The sequence below is a fragment of the Zosterops lateralis genome (genome assembly GCF_965231275.1).
Source record: "Zosterops lateralis genome assembly, chromosome: 31".
Classification (NCBI taxonomy): domain Eukaryota; kingdom Metazoa; phylum Chordata; class Aves; order Passeriformes; family Zosteropidae; genus Zosterops; species Zosterops lateralis.
In genome coordinates, this window is record NC_139791.1 from 2,376,335 (window position 1) to 2,398,729 (window position 22,395).

General features: G+C 49.4%; 1 pseudogene across 1 annotated transcript; it reads right to left on the reverse strand.

The window, feature by feature from the left end:
• Positions 1 to 9,135: 9,135 nt before the first annotated feature.
• On the reverse strand, positions 9,136 to 22,196 carry LOC310920693 (olfactory receptor 6F1-like; annotated as a pseudogene). Its single transcript has 2 exons — positions 21,997 to 22,196; positions 9,136 to 9,914 (listed from the first exon to the last, which is right to left on the reverse strand). The product of its transcript is annotated as an olfactory receptor 6F1-like (transcript).
• Between the last annotated feature and the right edge of the window lie 199 nt (positions 22,197 to 22,395).

The window sequence follows — 22,395 nt, forward strand, 5'->3', positions numbered from 1 at the left end:
GGCCTCAGGGCCACTGTCCTGCACTGCTGCTGCCTGGCAGGGGCTGTGCAGGGCTGGGCAGGGAAAGGCTTTTCCTCAGGGCCCGGCTCTCTCCTTGCCTTGCTCAGGTGCTCCTGGCATTGCTGAGGGGCTCTCTGGGAATGGCAGTTCCAGCTGCAGGCTCAGGCCCAGCCCTTGGGCTCCTCCTGTGCAGGCTGAGCACAGCAATGGGGTGTCCCAGCTCCCTCTGCCTCGGGGAGCTCTGGGCAGGGCAGGCTGGCAGGCTGGGAATGAGCTGACTCTGCCTGACTTTGGGAAAGGCAGGAGCCACTTTGTGTGCCAGGGATCCCTCTGCTCTCAGCAGTGTCTCCTGGCTTTCCAGGGTAACACGGGAGTGGAGCTGAGAAAGGTGGAAGTCCAGGGCAGCTGGGAAGAGGAGAAAGGGACAGAGCAGCTCCCCTCAGTCTGCACTAAGGCTCAGACAATCCTCCTGCCTCACTGGACTCTCTCTTCTACCCAGGTGCAGTAGAATCTCTCATTCTGCCTCCTGCAATCCTCATCCCTTCACTCTGGCAGCTCCCATGCCTTAGGAGGAGATTCTTTGTCCAAGTTCAAACACCAGGACTGGTGTTCGCCTGTACTGTTCCCCTGCACTGACTGGCGCTCAGGGATGACTCCCAGGTGTCCTGCAGGTCAAGCTCTGGCTCCTCACTGAACACTGGCCAGCAGCAATTAGGGCTCCAGCAACCACAGTGAAGGAAGTTCTCCCAGACATAGATGACAGTGAGGTGTTCAGTGGCAGGGACTGCTCTATGAGAATGGGCTTTGACTTTCCTGTGAGTAACCTCCCCTCAAATGTCACTGTCTTTCCTCCTTCTCCAGGTGGGGATGTCCAGACAGAACAAATGTCCAACAGCAGCTCCATCAGCCACTTCCTCCTGCTGCCATTGGCAGACACAAGGCAGCTGCAGCTCCTGCACTTCTGCCTCTTCCTGGGCATCTCCCTGGCTGCCCTCCTGGGCAACGGCCTCGTCATCAGCGCTGTGGCCTGCGGCCACCACCTGCACAGCCCCATGTTCTTCTTCCTGCTCCACCTGGCCCTCACCGACCTGGGCTCCATCCTCACCACTGTCCCCAAAGCCATGCACAATTCCCTCTGGGACACCACGACCATCTCCTATGAAGGATGTGTTGCACAGGTGTTCCTGATTTTCTTCTTCCTGGGGTCAGAGTATTTCCTGCTGACCATCATGTGCTACGACCGCTACGTGTCCATCTGCAAACCCCTGCACTACGGGACCTTCCTGGGCAGCAGAGCTTGTGCCCACATGGCAGCAGCTGCCTGGGCCAGTGCCTTTCTCAATGCTCTGCTGCACACAGCCAATACATTTTCCCTGCCCCTGTGCCATGGCAATGCCCTGGGCCAGTTCTTCTGTGAAATCCCACACATCCTCAAGCTTTCCAGCTCACACTCCAAGCTCAGGGAACTTGGGCTTCTTGCTGTTAGCGCTTGTTTAGCTTTTGGCTGTTTTACGTTCATTGTTTTCTCCTATGTGCAGATCTTCAGGGCTGTGCTGAGGATCCCCTCTGAGCAGGGACGGCACAAAGCCTTTTCCACCTGCCTCCCTCACCTGGCTGTGGTCTCCCTGTTCCTCAGCACCTCATTTTTTGCCAACCTGAAGCCCCCCTCCATCTCCTCCCCATCGCTGGATCTGGCTCTGTCAGTTCTGTACTCGGTGGTGCCTCCAGGCCTGAACCCCCTGATCTACAGCCTGAGGAACCAGGAGCTCAAGGCTGCAGTGTGGACACTGATCACTGGACAATTTCAGAAACATTAAACTGCTGGGCAGTTCCTGCAAATCATTTGTAATAGAAGTCATCTTTGATGGTACTTGTTCCTTTGCTTGTGGTTTTTTTCCTGTGTTTTAGTTTTCTATGATGTTCACAAAGCAAGGCCATTATTTTTGCCCTGTCTTGTTTTGTTTCTATACACATTTTGTGTGGGCAAAGACTGTCAATGAGGACCTGTGCTCTCAGTGGCTCTAAATGTACTAAAGTATCTCCCTGAAAAATTTTCACAAATGATCCCTCTTTTATTACCTTCCCTGGAGCTGCAGCAGCAATGTCTGTGTGCAGAGCTGGGGGTATGACAGGGGTGGCACAGCAGCTCTGCTCCTGCTGCCCACACCATTCCTGATCCAGGCCAGGGGCCATTGGCCTTCTTGGCCACCTGGACACACTGCTGCCTCATGTCCAGCCTGCTGTCCAGCACTGCCCCAGCTCCCTTTCTGCCTGGCCACTCTCCAGACACTCTGTCCCCAGCCTGGAGCACTGCAGGGCTTGTTGTGGCCAAAGGGCAGGACCCGGCCCTTGGTCTTGTTCAACCTCCCATTGCTGGACTTGGGCCCTGGATCCAGCCTGTCCAGGGCCCTGTGCACAGCCCTCCTACCCTCCAGCAGATCCACACTCACACCCAGCTTGGTGGCATCTGCAAATCTGCTGATGGTGGACTCAATCCCCTCATCCAGACCATCAATGCAGATCTTGAAATCCACGCTGGCTGGCTCTGATCCCTGGGCCATCCTGTGGGTGCCCTGTGATGGCACTCAAGGTGATCTGTTCCATAACCTCTCCAGGCACCCAGGTCAGGCTGACAGGCCTGGAGTTCCCCAGATCCTCCTTCCAGCCCTTCTTGGGGATGGGCTCACCTTGGCCCCTCCAGTCCTCTGGGACTTCCCTGGGGAGCCAGGACTGATGAGAAATGCTGGAGAGCAGCTTGGGGAGCTCATCCACCAGCTCCCTCCTGCCCCTAGGATGGATCCCATCTGCTCCACAGACACCTGTGAGCATCTGAGTGGCTCAGCAGGTCAGCAGCTGCTTCCTCCTGGATTACAGGGGGGCTCTTCTGCTTCCTGTGTCCACCTACCAGCTCAGGAGAGCACTTGTCCTGAGGACAACCTATCTGATTGTTGAAACCTGAGTCAAAGATGTGGTTAAGTACCACAGGCTCTTCCTCATCTTTGGTAACCATATACCCCCCAAATAAAGAATGGAGGTTTTCCTTACGCCTCTCTTTGCCATTAATTTATTGATTAAAAGATTTTTAGTATCTTTCACAGAAACAGACAGGTTAAATTCTAATTGAGCTTACAACTGCCTAATTTTCTTTTTGCATGACCTAACAACATCCTCATGCATTTCCGGAGTTGCCTTCCACTCTGTCACAAGGGGATACAGCCTCTTATTTTCCCCTGAGTTCCTGAAAAAGTTCCATGGGGAGCAAGGGCAGTAACTTTACTCTCTAGCTTATATTTGGGCACACAGCCTGCCCCTATTTCTTTAAAATTTACATCTTGAAGTGTGGCCATCCTTACTGGACCCCATTGTTTTTAAGGGCTGTTTCCCGTAAAAAAAATCAGTACCTGATTTGGCACTCCCCAAATCTGCATCCTGAACAGGCTGAATGCCGCTCTGTCTATGTCCAGTGTAGAAGTTTTGTTGACACCCCTCCTTCTTTAAAAGATTATTTAAAATCTTAATCATTTCATTGTCACTGTACCTCAAACACCCTCTCACCACCGCATCTCCCACCAGCCCTTCTCTGTTTGTGAACAGCAGCAGACAGAGCTTTCCTTGGCAGTGGGAAGAGAAGGAAACCTCTCCAAAGTGCAGCTTGGAAGGTTCAGCCTGGAGCTGAGGAAAAAGAAAAGTCCCTGGCAGGGCAGAATTTTGGTGCAGGAGGTGTCCCAGCGTGAGGCTGGGCCATGGGCTGGCTCTGTGTGCCAGGGGCCGGCAGCGCTGGGTGCAGGGAGCCCAGGGAGGGCACAGAAATGCTGGGCTGAGAAATGCTGGGGGGACAGCGAGATGGGCGTGTGCAGCCGGCCAGGGCACAGCAGCAGCAGCACAGGGGGCACAGCCTGCAGGACACATGGCCAAGGGCTGGGCAGGGCTGGCAGGGCCACAGGCAGCCAGGCCTTTGTCCCCTGGGCTCTGGCAGCGCCTCTGGAGGCCCCACAGGAGGAACTTTCCTTTCAGGGCCTGCACTTTGCTTCTGCCTGGCCCCTCCCTGAGGAGGCTGCCAGGCCTTGCAGCTTGAGGACATTTGTCCTTGCTGCCCCTGCCATCCCAGTGCCCCACCAAGAGCCCCGAGCCACCCACGAGGGACAGGCCCTGCTGTCCCAGCCCTGGGCTCAGCCCTTGGCCTTTCTGCTGCCTCCAACCAGCCCAGGCCTTGCTCAGCATTGCAGTTCCCTGCTCACAGCCTTGGCCTCCCTGCAATCCTGCTCTCAAGGATCTGCTCTCACCAGTCCCTGGGGAGCCTTTGGCACTCCCTGCCCTCCCTGGGGCCCAGGGATGCTCCAAGGGACTTGGGGTTTTGCTTCTGACTCCTTGAGCAGCTTCTTCAGCCTTCTCTCAGTGCCTGGGGCTCCTGGACTCAGCCCCAAATCCAGCGTGGGCTTCATGAAAATACAGAAAGCCCTGAGGAGTTCTTTGTCTTCTTTCAATTGCCTTTGAGTCTCCAGGGCTTGTGCAGCTGCTTGGAGTCAGTTTGGAGTTCTCTTATGGAAGAAGATTTCAAACTGCATGTCATGATTTATTTTTTTTTAATCAAATGTGTAATTTCTTTAATTTTTCAATTCTTAGAAATGGTCACTGAAGCATTCTCGAATTGAACTTAATGGTGAATGTCTCCTTAGGAGGTCTGAGCACAGAGAAGAATGAGCCCCTTGTGTTCTGACCCTGCTGTTTGGACAACCTGCTCCTCACTCAAGGTCACCATGTCTGACATTGCCCAGCCTGGGACTGAAATCCCAACACATTAAAAAAAAAGAGAATTTTTCTTGATAATTAAAATTGAATAATCAATAATACTATACTAATATATTTCTTATTTATAATATAATTCTGTATGTTTATTATCTATTTTTATACGTATACTAAAAAACTATGCAGTTTATCAACCAAAGAATTTTAGGCTATTAGTTCTAAGCAACACAATTCCCTTCAATTATTAATTGACCACAACTGGCTATTGATTTCTCCCTCTCCATGTTAATTAGTCTTGTTTTGTCATTTTCTCATCTTTTTAATCAATTTCAGATAGGGAAAAAGGGGCCACTTTTGGTTTCATGGAGACATTTCTGGGGAACATTTAGGGCAGTTTTGAGTCTGGGGAAGGAATTTTGAGAGAACTTGAGGGTCTGGAGGACACTTGGGGGAGCCGGGTGGGCACTTGGAGGGGCACTTAGGGATTCTGTCGGACAATTTGGGGTCCGGGGAGCACTTGGGGGTCCAGGGGGGCACTTGGGGGTCAGGGAGGGGAATCTGGGGCCCTTCGGGGTCCGGGCGGGCACTTAGGGGGCTCTGAGGGGACTCTCTCGGGCGCGGGGGATGATGGGAGTTGTAGGCGCGGGTAGAACACGGTTTAACGGGGCCGCGGAGCATCACGGGAGTTTGAGGCGCAGCTCCAATGGCTCTCTGAGGAGCGCGGGGCATGATGGGAGATGGAGTCACGACTGGAATAGCTTTTGAGGTTAGCCGCGCGGCATGCTAGGAGCTGTAGTCCCGGAAGTGGCTCGAACAGGGCGATTGTGGGTCCGGGAAGGCACTTGGGGGAAACTTTTGTGTCCGAGCCGCGACTTGAGGTCATTGGGAGGAACGTAAACGGTTCGGGAGCAGTTGCAGGGAGCTTGGAGCACTCTCTGCGTCCTCCTTAGCGCCTGGAGCACGGCAGGATTTTTAACTGCGGAACTGTGTTCTGAGGTGCTCCGAGTCCGCAGGCGATGATAGGAGATGATTTACCAAAAGTTGCTCTAACGAGCATCTCTGGGTTTGGGAGCATTCTGGGGATCTGCGGACGCACTCGGGGAATCCCGAACGGTCGCTGAGGGGGCACTTACGGATTCTGGAGTTTACGGGACGTGTGGAGGGTGGATATCACGGATGGGGGGTGTGCTCTGTGGAGCGCCGGGGCATGATGGGCATTGTAGTCGCGGCTGCAATGGGGCTCCTTTGGGCCGCTGGGCATGATGGGAGTTACAGGCAAAAAGAAAAGATGGCGCCGAGTGCAGGCACTGCCCTGAGGCTCCGATCCCTGATTCTGATTGGGTGCGGGAAGTGATTGGCGGAAGCATCCACAAATGGGCGACGGTAGAGGCGGGACCCACTCATTCAACTTCTCCAGGCCTTCCCGGTAGAGCCCAGTCTCTCCCAATACACCTGAGTTCATTCTCATTCCCTTCCAGTTCCCCCCAGTATCTTCCATAGCACGCCCCAGTGTCCCCCAATCTTCCCCACAGTGTTTCCATTGTCCCCAGTTTGTCCCAGTATCCCCCAGTATCACTCCCAGTATGTCCCAGTGTCTCCCACAGCATTCCCAGTGTCCCCAGTATGTCCCAGTCCTCCCCAGTGTTTCCAAGGACACTTGAACTGCTCAGGGTTGCCGTGGCCCCCAAACCCAGCAGTGGGGTCAGTGCAGTGCCCATGGCCACAGCCCCCTGCAGTGGCCCAGGGCAGGTTGGGATGATGATCCACCCTCACAGCTGGCCCAGGGCAGGGCTGGAGTGGTTTTGGTGGCCCCTTGGGCTGGCACACACTTGGGGAGTGTGTCTGTTTTCAGTGGGGAAAATTAGGAGTTTTACATTGCTTCATAAAATAGAAAACCCCTTTTTACCTGAGTGCAGGCAGCTCTCCAGCAAAGCAGGTCCCAGGTGAGTGAGGACAGGCAGGATGGGCTTGAGGAATGTGGAGCAAAGTTGTCCACACTGGCTCAGACCTCAAGGCACAGTTTCTCTGAGCAGGCCAGACCTCCTGAGGAGAGTCCTGGATCAATATCAATCACAGAATGCTGTAATCACCTCTGCTCTAAAGAGAACAGTAATAAAATACACCCTTTATAACAGGAATGTGTATTTCTTAGCAAGTCTTTGAAATCTTTCTCCATAACTGCAGTAGAAAACCTTCCTAATGAACTGCACCAGACCAGAGGGAAATCAAGGCACAGCCATGGTTTGTCAGGACTTGCTTGATCCCAAAGAGCCCCGTGGTGCATTTGGTGCTGAGCCCTCGGGGCCTGAGAGGAGATTGCACAAACCTTTCCAGGAGTCCAAGTCAGAGGAAAAACCCAAAGTGTCTCAAAGCATTCCTGGGTCCCACTGAGGTCCATCCCCAACACAGGCTCCTCATGGACTCCTTGGAGGAGAGAACTGGAGGCTGGGATTGCCCAAAACCCCTCAGAGACTCAGTGTGGAAAGGAAAACCCAAAGGACCTTAAAACCCTTGAGTATCTCAGAGCATCAATGAGCCCCACTGAGTGTCAATACAAAGCCTCTCCAGGGACTAATTACAGCAGATAATTGGAGGCCAGGACTGCACAAACTTCTCAGAGAGGATTCAGTGTCAAAAAGTAGTACTTGAATGACTCCTGAGTACTTTGAGGCATTAATGAGCCCCACTGAGTGTTGTTACTGACAAAAACTCTCCAGGGACTAATTACAGCAGATAATTGGAGGCCATGACTGCACAAACCCCTCAGAGACTCCGAGGCCAAAGCAAAACCCAAAGTCTTTTGAAAAACCTGCAGTCCCTGGGAGCATTAAGGAGCCCCCCAGGGCCATTCCTGACCAAGGCTCCCCAGGGACTGGTCCCAGCAGATCCCTGAGGCCACTGGGATGTAGGGGGATGCTGAGGGCAGGACAAGGGGCTGACAGTGCCCAGCCTTGCTGGGGCTGTGCCAGGAGGCTCCAGGGCCTCAGGACAAGGTGTCCTCTCCCGGCCCTTGGTGGCACAGACCCTGCTGTGCCCCAGGGCACCAAGACTGGGCTTCTCCTGGGCCCTGCCAGCCCTGCCAGGGCCCTTGGCCACGTCCAGCCCAGCTTGTCCTGCGCTGTCCCACAGCTGCTGCTGTGTCCCTGCAGGCTGCACACTCCCATCTCGCTGCCCCCCTGGCTCTGCCCTGCATTTCCCTTTCTCTTCTCCCTGATATCCTGGGAGGGAACGTGTGGGAATGGTTCCCAGCTGTACCAGGGAGGGTTTAGACTGCACAGGAAAAAGTGTTTCTTTACTGGGAAAGTGGTCAAACACTGAACAGGCTCCCTGGAGAGGTGGTTGATGCCCCAGGCCTGTCAGTGTTGAAGAGACATCTGGACAGTGCCCTTAATGACTGCTTGAACTTTTAGACAGCCCTGGAGGGCTCGGGCAGTGGGACCAGACCATCATTCTGCTCTGAACTGCAGATCCTTCCCAACAGGACTGCCCTGGTCCAGTCTATCCCATTCCATGGTCACACCTATCCATGGATCCCTGCAGCAGCTGTGCTCAGACACTCGTCTGCTCAGCAGCTTCCCCTGGATCCCAATCCCACCAGCTGAGGCATTTGCACATCTGAGCCCCGAGGCCACAGCCCCAGTGCAGGTGCTGGTGCAGAGCAGACACAGCCCCCAGCCCCAAATCCTTCAGTCCAGTCCCTGCGGTCACTCCGTGGCTGGCACCAGGGGCAGATGGGCTGTTTGGTGCCTCCTCCAGCTGCTGCCCTCACAGCCCCAGGCTCTGTGCTCAGGCACAACAGAGATTTGCTCACACAGGAGGTAGAATTGAAGTCTAAAGAGAGCACAGGACAGACTGCTCTGGTTGGGGTCCTCCCCTCACCTTCCCACAAGTCCTGTGCATCCAAAACTGCTCTTCCTCTCCATCCCATAATGTGTCCTACACGCCAGGGCAACAATCCCCTTAGTCCCAATGATGACCTGCTCTCAGTGACTTTGGGGTTTCAAACCTGGGCACCAGGGCTGAGGGCTGTCCCAGGAAAGGAGCTGGGACAAGGTGTCCATTGCTCAGGAGCTGTGATTTGGATTTTCACTTGCCACTGTTCCTCTGAGCTCTTCTCTGTTTTGGAGATGGGCTCTCCATGAGCTGGTGGCTCTCCAGAGATGGGCCTGGGAGCAGCCAGGGCAGAGAATGAACTGAGTTTGTCCTGCTGCCATTGTTGGTGCCCTGTCTGGGTGTGCAGAGGAGTCTCTTCTCTCTTACCCTGACACAACCCAGCAGGAGCATCAATCTCCTGAGGCAGCCGTGTTTGGAGGCTGCACACACAGGCACTGGTTTTGTGTAACAGATGATACCAGACTCTTGGGATGCCTTTCCAGAAATGCACCTTGGTTAGGGGAAAAGCTTTGTTCTTGGCCTGGCAATGGATGCAATGGATTTATTCAGGGCCAGCATCACAGATTTGTTCCCAAGGCTGCAGATGAATGGATTTAAGAGTGGGCACAGGACTGTGTTCAGCAGAGCTCCAGTTCTGTTGGTGCTCAAGGAAACATCTTCTGCAGGACACGTGCAGAGAGCAATGCAGCTCCCACAGGCAATGGATGAGGTGATGGGATGGGAGAACACGTAGTCAAAGCTTCCTTCCTCCCAGAGGCAGCTGGAAGATGCAGAACACAGAACAGGATGCAGATGTCAAATGCCAGAGTCAAACATAAGGAGCCCAGCACGACCCACGGTAAGAAGACAGAGTCTGTTTTCCAAAGCAGGCTGGTGTCAGAGCAGGACAGTTTGAACCAGGGGGAGTTGTCACAGAGGAAATGGGGGATCTTGGAGCCACAGAAAGACAGCTCAGAGAGGAAGAGCAGCATTAGCTCAGCAGGACAAAGCTGAGGACCCAAACAGCAACACCCAGGTGGACACAGAGCTGAGGCTTCATGATGGCAGCGCAGAGCAAAGGGTGGCAGGTGGCAACACAGCAGACAAAGGACATGACAACCAGAAGGACAAACCCTGTGCAGCCCAGAGAAAAATAGAAATAGTTTTGGGCAAAGCAGCTGCTTAGTGAGAGAGTGTTCTGACCAGAACTCAGCATCACAAACAGTCTGATGCTTGTGGAGAGTGTAAATGAAATTTCCAGGAAGGCCAGTGTCTTAGTTTGAAAAGACAGGAGTCTGTAAAGGAAGGCAAAAGCCTCTTGTGAAGTGGGAAAGGTAAACCCCCTCCCTCCCTCTGAATTACCACAATTTCAAAATAAAAAAAAAACAAAAAAAAAACAAAAAAAAAACAGCTTTCAGGCAAAGGTATGGGAATGGGAATAATAGTTATTTACTAGAAAAAACTAAAATAGAAAAAAAAAACAACAAATGTAATTAGTACAAACAAAACTACTGATACAGTCAGAAAACCTGACACCCTGAGGAGTCAGGGTGTTGGTAAAAGTCCAGTTGGATGGTGGCTGTGCCTCCTGCAGTGGCAGATGAAATGCTGCTGAAGCAGAGATCCTGTAGAAGGGTATAGTTCTCTGTGAAGGTCTGGTGATAGAGTAGATGGGCCTGGTCCTCCTCTGGGAATCCAGCAGGGAAGAAGCTGCTTCTCTGGGAATCTAGCGAAGATGGCTGCTCCTCTGGGAATCCAGTGAAGAAAACTGGGGCCGATGGCTTAGACCAAGCTTATTTTATGCAGGTAGGAATGCTTGGTTCCTCCTTCTGGGTGGAGCATCTCACAATGGGATGATGTACCTTATCAGTCATGCAGTGAGTCACTTAATGGCCCATTAGCAGGAGACATCTCCCCGGAGGGAGACATTGTTCTTGGAAGAGATAAGATAACTGCCCCCCACCTCCAACAGATGGCAAATAGAATACATTCTTATCTCACAAATCCAGGACATTATCCACCCCTTATTCTATTTCCATCTGCATCACAATGAAATCTTACACCCATTTCTCACTTAAGACTAGGTTTCTTTGTGGTACACAACGGGTTTCTCCATCTTTCTGCATTACCCACCAAGTATAACTAGGTTCTTGAGCAAAAACAATCCTACGGATGGGTTTGTCTTTGCTTGAGGTGGGATTAATCTAAACAGTTTTTCCTAAAATACCTTTCATATGTACCACAGGGACTTTATTTCCATCTACTGTGTGCACGGGTTCAGACTGGGCAGGACTAGCTCGATTGATGGACCTTCGGGTGTTGACCATTCAGGTTGCTTTTGCCAGGTTCATTTCCCAGTTTCTAAAAGTTCCACTACCAAGTGCTTTCAGGGTGGTCTTAAGGAGTCTGTTGCACTGTTCAACTTTGCCGGCAGCTGGAGCATGATAGGGAATATGATATATCCATTCGATACCATGTTCTCTGGCCCAGGTGTTGATAAGGCTGTTCTTGAAATGGGTTTCGTTGTCTGACTCTATTCTCTCAGGGGTGCCATGTCTCCACAGGACTTGCTTTTCCAGGCTTAAGATGGTGTTTCGGGCGGTGGCATGAGGCACAGGGTAGGTCTCCAGCCATCCAGTGGTGGCTTCCACCATGGTCAGCACGTAGCGCTTGCCTTGGCGTGTCTGGGGCAGTGTGATGTAGTCTATCTGCCAGGCCTTCCCATACTTGTACTTGGACCACCGTCCACCATACCATAGGGGCTTTACCCGCTTGGCTTGTTTGATGGCAGCACACGTCTCACAGCCATGGATAACCTGAGAAATGCTGTCCATGGTTAGGTCCACCCTTTGGTCTCGTGCCCACTTGTAGGTGGCATCTCTGCCCTGATGACCTGACGCATCATGGGCCCATCGAGCTAGGAACAACTTCCCCTTATGGTGCCAATCTAGGTCTATCTTTGACACCTCTATTCTTGCTGCCTGATCTACTTGCTCATTGTTTCGGTGCTCCTCATCAGCCCGACTTTTGGGGACATGGGCATCTACATGACGGACTTTCACTGTTAGTTTCTTCACCCGAGAGGCAATGTCTTTTCATATATCAGCAGCCCAGATGGGTTTTCCTCTGCGCTGCCAGTTGGCCTTTCTCTACTTTCCCAGCCACCCCCACAGAGCATTGGCTACCATTCACGAATCGGTGTAAAGATAGAGCCTTGGCCACTTCTTTCTTTCAGCAATGTCCAGGGCTAGCTGAATAGCCTTGAGCTCAGCGAGTTGGCTCGATCCACCTTCTCCTTCGGTAGCCTGTGCAACCTGTCGTGTGGGGCTCTATACGGCTGCTTTCCACTTTCGGTTTATCCTTACGATGCGACAAGAACTGTCAGTGAAAAGAGCGTAGCATGTTTTCTCTGCTGGTAGTTGGTTATATGGTGGCGCTTCTTCAGCCTTTGTCACTTGTTCCTGTTCCTCATCATCAGTGAGACCGAAGTTTTCACCTTCCGGCCAGTTCGTAATTATCTCCAAAATCCCAGGGCGATTTGGATTTCCAATACGGGCACGCTGGGTGATAAGGGTAATCCATTTGCTCCATGTAGCATCAGTGGCATGGTGGGTAGTGGGAACCTTTCCTTTGAACATCCAGCCCAGCACCGGGAGTCGGGGTGCCAGGAGGAGTTGTGCTTCCGTGCCAATCACCTCCGAGGCGGCTTGAACTCCTTCATAGGCAGCCAAGATTTCTTTCTCTGTTGGGGTGTAGTTGGCTTCGGACCCTCTGTAACCTCGGCTCCAGAATCCCAAGGGTCGGCCTCGAGTCTCACTAGGCACCTTTTGCCACAGGCTCCAGGACAGACCGTTGTTCCCGGCTGCAGAGTAGAGCACGTTCTTCACCTCTGGTCCCGTCCTGACTGGGCCAAGGGTTACTGCATGAGCAATCTCCTGCTTGATCTGGGTGAAGGCTTGCTGCTGTTCAGGGCCCCAGTGGAAATCGTTCTTCTTGCGGGTAACCAGGTAGAGAGGGCTCACAATTTGGCTATACTCGGGAATGTGCATTCTCCAAAATCCTATGGCACCCAGGAAAGCTTGTGTTTCCTTTTTGCTGGTCGGTGGAGACATCGCCGTGATCTTGTTGATGACCTTAGTGGGAATCTGGCGGCGTCCATCTTGCCATTTCACTCCAAGGAACTGGATCTCTCGGGCAGGTCTTTTGACTTTGCTCTTCTTAATGGCGAAACCGGCTTTCAGGAGAATCTGGATGATTTTTTCTCCTTTCTCAAACACCTCTGCCACTGTGCTCCCCCACACAATGATGTCATTGATGTATTGCAGGTGTTCTGGAGCCTCACCCTTTTCTAGTGCAGTCTGGATCAGTCCATGGCAGATGGTGGGGCTGTGCTTCCACCCCTGGGGCAGTCGGTTCTAGGTGTACTGCACACCTCTCTACGTGAAAGCAAACTGAGGCTTGCATTCTGCTGCCAGAGGAATGGAGAAAAACGCATTAGCAATGTCAATAGTGGCATACCACTTTGCTGCTTTGGACTCCAGCTTGTACTGGAGTTCCAGCATGTCCGGCACGGCAGCGCTCAGCGGTGGAGTCACTTCATTCAAGCCACGGTAGTCCACAGTCAATCTCCATTCTCTGTTGGATTTGCGCACAGGCCAGATGGGGCTGTTGAAGGGTGAGTGAGTTTTGCTGACCACCCCTTGGCTCTCTAGCTCACGAATCATCCGGTGGATGGGGATCACAGCATCTCGATCTGTCCGATATTGCCGGCGGTGCAATGTCGAGGTTGCAATTGGCACACGTTGCTCTTCCACCCTCAGGAGTCCTACTGCAGACGGGTTCTCTGATAATCCAGGCAAGGTGTTCAACTGCTTACTGTTCTCTGCCTCTACAGCAGCTATTCCAAAAGCCCACCTGAGTCCCTTTGGGTCTTTGTAATAGCTGTTCCGGAGAAAGTCTATGCCTAGAATACATGGAGCATTTGGGCTGGTCACAATAGAATGTTTCTTCCACTCCTTCCCGGTCAGGCTCACCTCGGCCTCCACTAGGGTCAGTTGCTGAGATCCCTTTGTCACACTAGCAATGGAAACAGCCTCTGCCCCTACCTGTCCCGATGGTATTAAAGTACACTGCGCACCAGTATCAACTAAAGCATCATATTTTTGTGGCTCTGATGTGCCAGGTGTCAGGGTCCGCAAACATATGCGGGGAACCTGATGGTTCGTTTTGGAGATCTCAAAGTGCAAAAGACACAACAGGGGACAAACCAGTTTGCTTAAACAAAAAATGCACTTTTATTTAGTGCCCACAATGCGATAGTAGGGAAAGAAAATAGAGAATAGTGAGAAAGATAGAGAAAGAGGGGAAGGGGGATTATAGCTACCACGTGGAGAGTCGGAGGTCCTCAAGACGTAGAGATGCCCATAGACGCGATCTTCTCCAGTGGGGTGTACACAAAGGGTGCACGGGATCCGCAGAGTCTTTATAGGGTGGTCAGGAAAAGGACCAAGGCGAGTGGAATGGAGCCAAAGAGGGCACTGGGCCAGTGCAGGCACCTGCGTCAAAGTTGGGTGCTCAGGAACAAGCAGCAAGCTGTACCCTTCTAGCACGGTCAGTATAACCAGCTCAGTCCACTGTAATGAGCTGCTATTGTTCTTGCATTCCATTCTTGTGGAGATGCGTATCAGTCCTCGGCAGGTGCCCCACCTCAGCCAGGCCAGGGGCTCTCCCCAGTCTCTCCGGGGGTCTTGGTCTTCAACCATCGGAGACAGTTGTGAGGCATAACACATCCTCGGACAGACTCTGACACCACCCCGTGACTCACGACTGACGACGAAGGTGTTCTTCCATCAGCAGGTTCCGTAATCTCGTGAAGTCTTCAGGACTCATCCACATTGGCAGCATATCCCAGAAAAACAGAGACAATAGAGAGGGTGTAGAAGAGAGAGAGAGAGAGAGAGAGACAGAGAGAGACAGAGACAGAGAGAAAGAAGGAAAAATACAGAAAGGGAATAGAAGCAAAAATGAAACAAAAATTAAAGAAATTGATTTAACAATTTTTAACAATTTTTTTCAAAATAATCAACATAAATCACCAAATAATTAATATAACAATTTTTCAAAATATTAACTCAAATTACTAAATAATTAATATAATACCATCAATTAAAATCAACAATTACAATTTTCAATCAAATACTTAATTTAAAACAATTTTCTTTCACAAAATTCTTTAAATTTTTAAATAATAATAATTTCTAAGCAAACAAAAAAAACAAAACAAAACAAAACAAAACAAAACAAAACAACCTTAATTTTTAATTAACATGACTAAGACAAAGCAACATTAATCAAAACAACAAACCGTTTCAAATCAAACTGCTGTTACAGGCTTAACTTTCGCTGTCTGGGTAGTGCATTTTACGTCAATAACTTTAGGAGTGTCCTTTGCAAAAGGGATGTTAACTAAAACAAGGCCAATCAAAACCGAAATCAAAAGGAGGACGTAGCTGGGACTTTATAAGAAAAGTCACATCCTGTAATTGTGGTAAAATCACAAACACAAAAATTTGAGTGATTTTTAGTATCTACTATTGCATTTTCTACAACTACAACATCACAGACAGTCCTAAAGCATGCACACCCATTGCCTATATACACGAGCACTGTTCCAGGAGCTTCGTTAGGATGTACTTCAAAATGACAAATATTTTGCTCGGTGTCCAAACAAATGTCCTGAGCTATGATTGCATTACTTTCACAAATGAAACCTTGCTGCTCCCTAACAACACAAGATTCTAAATTGACAGTTTGACGGGCCCATTCTCTATGCTCAGAAGGATAGAGAATAGCTCCATCATGATTTATACCTAATGCAATGATAGGGAATATCAAATGCACTGAAGCATTACCTATTGTTAACACAAAGGCTGTAACTGTGTTCGTATTGGGGTTATAGGTAAAGTTCACTAATTTCCACCAGGATTGGAATTCTCTTTGAAAATAATTTGAATTGTTCCAAAGTATTTTCCAAATTTCAGTAGGAAGAATTCTTTCTTCTTCTTGCCTTATAATTAAGGCAACAACCATCTGCATCCAAAGCTGTGCCTGGATGCAGTTTAAGGGCCAAAGAAACATTGTTTTGTGTAGCACCAGGTGTATCAATTACCAATTTGCTATCATTCACATTTATCTTTTCCCAATTTGGTAATATGTTTAATAGCAATCACTGAAGTGTCCCCAAAGCCAATAAGGACAATTATAATAATTGTTATAATTTGGTCAAATCTTTGATTGTGGCAACCAATTTGTTCATTAATATTTCTGAATCAATGCTATTTAAAATTTCTGTTTAAAATATTTATCATGGTTTATATGGCCTTCATGTCCCTCAGAGTTCTCCTGTGGAAAGTAAGCACAACAGAATCTGCCATGAGGAGGCAGGAGGTTAGAATGATGAAAATTGCCCATCCTGTATTTATTTGATGCTCTTTCCCTAGAGCATCAAAGGCTGCCCATGTATATTTATTCAGAGGGGTTTTCTGCACTAGTGGTACTTCCCCTACAGTAGGGAGGTCCACCAAAACAGGTTGTCCAGGGCAATGTGCTGGATTGCTGGAATCACTTGGTCCCCATAGTGAGGGAATTATGCTTGAAGCTGTCGGGCAAAAGGCAGAAGGATCAGTAAACCAAGGATTTGCTGGCTGTTCGGGGGAAAAGGGAGGGGTAATGACTGAGGCAGGTTTGTCTTGGATGCTATCCAAGTTTTCTGCTTCTTGTAGTGCTAGATTTTTCACAGCTCCTTTAGTTATTGAGAAGATGTTACAATAATGTTCAATCTGAGCAGACCACTGTCTTACTGAGCCCCTCTGGGCCACCCCGTCAGGTGGGGGAGTCCCAGTAGTGACTGACTTAACCTTGAAGGGGCCTCTCAAAACAACTGGTTGTTGTTGTGCAATTTTTCCCACTTCTATGAGAGCTAAGCTAACCACAAACAAGCCTTTTTCCCAGGTAGTGTACTTCTTTTCAGCATCTTTAAAGCCACAGGAGTAAGAGCTGACAGATCTGATCGGGCCTTCAGGACCCCTTTGCCATATATATAATGACAATCCTGAGGTGGCAAATCTCCATTCTACGTGAAAAGGATCTGTAGGATGAATAGGGCCAAGGGCTTGGTGAGCAGTTGCTTCAAAAAGCAGCAATTTTATTTTAACCAATTTATCATAAGGCAATTTGTCCATTACTTCTTGAGGTAGTCCCCTTTTCAGCCCTAGCAACCACAACTGCTGCTGGTTAGAGATTTGTTTTCCCTTTTCTGGTTTTTCATTAGGAGAAGCAATGTGCCTGACTTCTCTGGGTTTTTCGGGTTTGTCCTCTGAATGCTCCACTGGTCCATATTTTCCACTGTTATGACTGTTGTTAGATTGTGTGCTAGGAGTAGCAAAAGGCGAGAAGTCAGTGGAGTCAGTGGAACCGGTTTGACCACTTGTGTGTCCAAGAAATCTTTCAAGCCTGTCTACCGGAGTGATAGATGCTATTGTTTTTTGGAAAAGAATTACTGTTGGTTTAAGAGACTCTGGCAAACCTCGAATTAGGGGGGTCATAATCTCGGGTCTGACAGGCTGTTGCATGGGTGACTCATAGACAGAAATTAATTTTCTTTCATGTATCATTTGCAAGCATGCAGCTTTGTGTATGTTTTCTAGGAGTTGGTCCAGGGTGCCGACTATTGCCAGAGGGTCGCCCCTTTCAAGGGGGCTTTGTCCCCCTGCCCAGTGAGCTGCACGCTGTGTCAGGGACCATGGGGCACGTGTATTCCCTGTTGTTAAGAAAACTCCATGTCCCCAATAGCCACTTACTTCTTGTTTACTTAATTTAATTTGGTCACCACCAGTAAGTGAAACTCTAAAGACATACTCCGTCTCTGATTCACTAGAAAGTCGGGAGTATTCTTTCTTTAATTTAGCTAATTCAGTGGCTGTGTTGGGTGTTTGTTTGGTGGTTATGTGGGGGTCATGAACCTCTTCATTTATACAATTAAATTCTGTTTTGACAAGAGGTCTCAAATTGGAGCAACAGAGTTCCCCACAATTTTGCCTGTGTGCTAATTCTTTCTGAGGGTATATCTGTTTAATGCTGTATGTCTCCTTTCCTCCTGTTTCCTTTGGTGAATCTACAAGTTTTGAATTTTTGCTCCGCTCTTCTGCAAGGGAAATCTGCAACAGATATTTCTGATTTCTTTCCTGTTCTAATTGTTTTTGCAAAGCTTCTACCAAATCTTGCAGGGATTCTATTACTTCTCCCTCTTGATTTCTTTTCTGTTCCAATTGTTTTTGCAGGGATTCTATTTCTGCTCTCTCTTCACTTACCTGTTTAAAATGGGTTTTTATGGCTGCCGAAAGGCAGGCCCCCAAAACTGAGCAAAGAATGGTTTTATTTCTGCCCAGTTTATACTTAGCATCATGTTGCAAAGAATATATTCTATCTACAATGTTTTCACACTTAAACCAATTATCTTGTGCCCACTCTTCTCCGGCTGGAGAAGGTCTAGCACCATGCTTTGTTAGCAAAGCAAAAAGAATATCCTTATCTTTTGTACTAGAATTTTCACTCATTTTTTGTGAAGGGACAAAAAACCACTCTCAGGGAGGTATTCTTAAAGTTACAAACAATGGCACAGCTAATACTGTGTTTCCCTTCGCTTCCCTGGAATGGGAGAGGAGACCCAGCTGCTTGGGAGGCACTTCTTCACAAAAAACGCCTGTTGTCTCCTCAACTACACCAAGCAGCTTAAAACACAGAGTCCCATCTTTTGCACAGTGAGATCGTTTCTGAAATATCCTGATGACAGGGAGTGCTTATTCGCCTGGGTGTATACAGTTTGCGGGAATTTTCCCTCGCCCCCCTTGCTTTCTAACAGCGCTCACCGAAGTGGCGTGCTGGGTGCGGCTGAGACGAGGGTCCTTCCCCTTCTACAAACTATATAAAACCCGCAACTCCACAGTCTATCAAGATCCTGTCCGTGACGCCAATTTAATGTCAGGGTCCGCAAACATATGCGGGGAACCTGATGGTTCGTTTTGGAGATCTCAAAGTGCAAAAGACACAACAGGGGACAAACCAGTTTGCTTAAACAAAAAATGCACTTTTATTTAGTGCCCACAATGCGATAGTAGGGAAAGAAAATAGAGAATAGTGAGAAAGATAGAGAAAGAGGGGAAGGGGGATTATAGCTACCACGTGGAGAGTCGGAGGTCCTCAAGACGTAGAGATGCCCATAGACGCGATCTTCTCCAGTGGGGTGTACACAAAGGGTGCACGGGATCCGCAGAGTCTTTATAGGGTGGTCGGGAAAAGGACCAAGGCGAGTGGAATGGAGCCAAAGAGGGCACTGGGCCAGTGCAGGCACCTGCGTCAAAGTTGGGTGCTCAGGAACAAGCAGCAAGCTGTACCCTTCTAGCACGGTCAGTATAACCAGCTCAGTCCACTGTAACGAGCTGCTATTGTTCTTGCATTCCATTCTTGTGGAGATGCGTATCAGTCCTCGGCAGGTGCCCCACCTCAGCCAGGCCAGGGGCTCTCCCCAGTCTCTCCGGGGGTCTTGGTCTTCAACCATCGGAGACAGTTGTGAGGCATAACACATCCTCGGACAGACTCTGACACCAGGCCATCGGATCCACACTGTCCAGAAGATCCGGTTTTCCCGTGCCTCTCCCTGGCTAGAGACAGGGCACTTCTAACACTGGTTATTATTCCCTTCCTGGGCATACATACTAGAGGTTCCTTCAAGGGGATCTGACACATCATACCCGGCAGCTCGGTCATGGGAGGTCGAGGCTACCTTCACCTTGGTGGAAGTTTCTCGGTTAGAGTTTCCCTCTTTGAGCTGACGCACCCGTGCTGCCAGGACAGAAGTGGGTTTCCCATCCTACCTACCCATGTCTTCCCCATGGTCACGCAGGAAGAACCACAAATTGGCCCTTGGGGTGTACCCTCTGTCTCTAGCTGGGGAATGTTGGGCACTGAATTTGGGGCCTGTAACTCGCACAGGGGCTGCATTAACTTTCTTCATCTCCTCCCTCATCTCTCTCATCTCCTCTTTGAACTCCTTAATCACAGCTGAGATATGAGCCTGCATTGGGCCATTGATCATGCTCTCATAATTCCTCAGCTTGTTGGCAACAGAACCCACGGTCTCTCGGTTAGTATCTGCATCAATTGTTGCAATAAAAGTGGTGTATTGAGATGGCCCAAGGTTTGCTAGGCTCCACAGCATTTGCCCTGTGCACCTGACTTTGTCGGGGTCATTGTCATGCTGTCCATCCCTCCCGAAGAGTACCTCCAATATTGCTACTTCCCTCAGCTGTTGGATCTCTTCCTCAAGGGTCTTCCAGCGCATCCTATGGTGGTGCTCCTGCATTCTTTCCCTGTGGACAAACCTCTCTCTGACACTCATTAAAAGCCGCTCCCAGAGAGAAAGGGACCCTGGCTCCCTTACAAAAATCTGATTCATACCTGAGTCCTGGGTCAAGGGTCCCAAGTTCCTTGCCTCACCACCATCCAGCTGTACGCCTGTACTCATAAGATCCCAGACCCGGAGTAACCAGGTAGTATAAGCCTCACGTCCCCGTCGCACAATGTCTTTGTGCAGGTTACGGAGACTTTCGTACCTCAGGGACTCGGTGATGATTGCAACCTCTGGCTCCCCTGTGGGTTGTGAGGTTCCTCCATTCCTATCCTTATCTGGGTGCTCAGCTTTCATCTTAGACTTCCTTGTTTCTACTGGGGCAACTGCTGCTGGCTGTGACTGCCTTTGTGGTTCGGCTGGACCCTGGACAGTTGTAACACTTGTGGGTTTCACTGCTGTACTATTTGGCTGTCCCTCTTGAAGGCAAAGTGAGAGTTTCTCAATAGCTGGGGAAATGCACTCCTTCAGCATCTGACTCATCTCACGTATCTCCTTAACCAGAACCCCCACCCAATCTGGGTGGTTCATTTCTGAGACAGACTGTGGGGCAGGGTCAGGCTCTGGAACAGCAGCATCTCTAGTCTCTGGGGCAGGTGTCAGGGTAGTTCTCCATGTTAATCTTCCCTTATCTCTGAGTGCTAAATATAACAGGCATATCAACAACACCACCCATTGTATGACATCATTAGCATTCAGAGTGGATCTTAACCCTTCAAAAACTGGTGGAGCAGACCCAAAAAGATGGTTAAAAGGTTGGGAGAAAATCTCCCCTGGTGTCATTTCTTCACAATAGGTACCATTATTAAGGTAACCCCAAAAACACACAGTTAGTGTATGATAGCTCTGAATCCATGTACCTGCCTTCCAGAGGAAGTTAAAGATCCATGAATTCCTCACCTTATTAACCCATAAGCCAAACTGGATAACAGCCACAGTAGCCTTAGTTATAGGACCCATATCTAGATAAGGGCCTGCAAATGGGAGAAATACAGCCACGATCACGTGCCACCCAAACCAAGGTAAGCTAGACCACATGGTGACACTCAAAGATGCTTCTATATCAGTACACACAATTAGATTACTTAAGAACTATTATTCCCTTTTTCCTTTCAATGCCTTCGAGCCCCACGTTGGGCGCCAAGATCTGTCTTAGTTTGAAAAGACAGGAGTCTGTAAAGGAAGGCAAAAGCCTCTTGTGAAGTGGGGAAGGTAAACCCCCTCCCTCCCTCCGAATTACCACAATTTCAAAATAAAAAAAAAAAAAAAAAAAAAAAAAAAAACAAAAAAAAAAACAGCTCTCAGGCAAAGGTATGGGAATGGGAATAATAGTTATTTACTAGAAAAAACTAAAATAGAAAAAAAAACAACAAATGTAATTAGTACAAACAAAACTACTGATACAGTCAGAAAACCTGACACCCTGAGGAGTCAGGGTGTTGGTAAAAGTCCAGTTGGATGGTGGCTGTGCCTCCTGCAGTGGCAGATGAAATGCTGCTGAAGCAGAGATCCTGTAGAAGGGTATAGTTCTCTGTGAAGGTCTGGTGATAGAGTAGATGGGCCTGGTCCTCCTCTGGGAATCCAGCAGGGAAGAAGCTGCTTCTCTGGGAATCTAGCGAAGATGGCTGCTCCTCTGGGAATCCAGTGAAGAAAACTGGGGCCGATGGCTTAGACCAAGCTTATTTTATGCAGGTAGGAATGCTTGGTTCCTCCTTCTGGGTGGAGCATCTCACAATGGGATGATGTACCTTATCAGTCATGCAGTGAGTCACTTAATGGCCCATTAGCAGGAGACATCTCCCCGGAGGGAGACATTGTTCTTGGAAGAGATAAGATAACTGCCCCCCACCTCCAACAGATGGCAAATAGAATACATTCTTATCTCACAAATCCAGGACAGCCAGGCTGCAGATAAAAAGTCCATGGGGGTTTGCATGTGGTGATCCACACACACGAGGAAAATGATGGTTGCATTCCCCATCACTGTTTTCAGGTATATGAGCAGAAAGACCCAAGAGAAAAATAGCTGCAGTCTTGTATCAGGCTCTGGGAAACCCTCTAGGATGAACTCAGTAACTGCTGTTTCATTTTCTGGTGCTGAATTCCTGCTCATATTGCTGAGACAGGAACATGGCAAGAACAAGGGTGATAATTTCCCAGTCTGGACAAACATTGCAATCCTTCCTTCCCTGCTTCTTTCTTTTTATGCAGTCTTGCTATACAGAACAGAGATTGCACTTCAGACAGTTTGTTGCGCACTAGTATCTTGGGGAGTAGTTTTGTGGGGACTAGTTTCTTGCCCAGTGTTATCT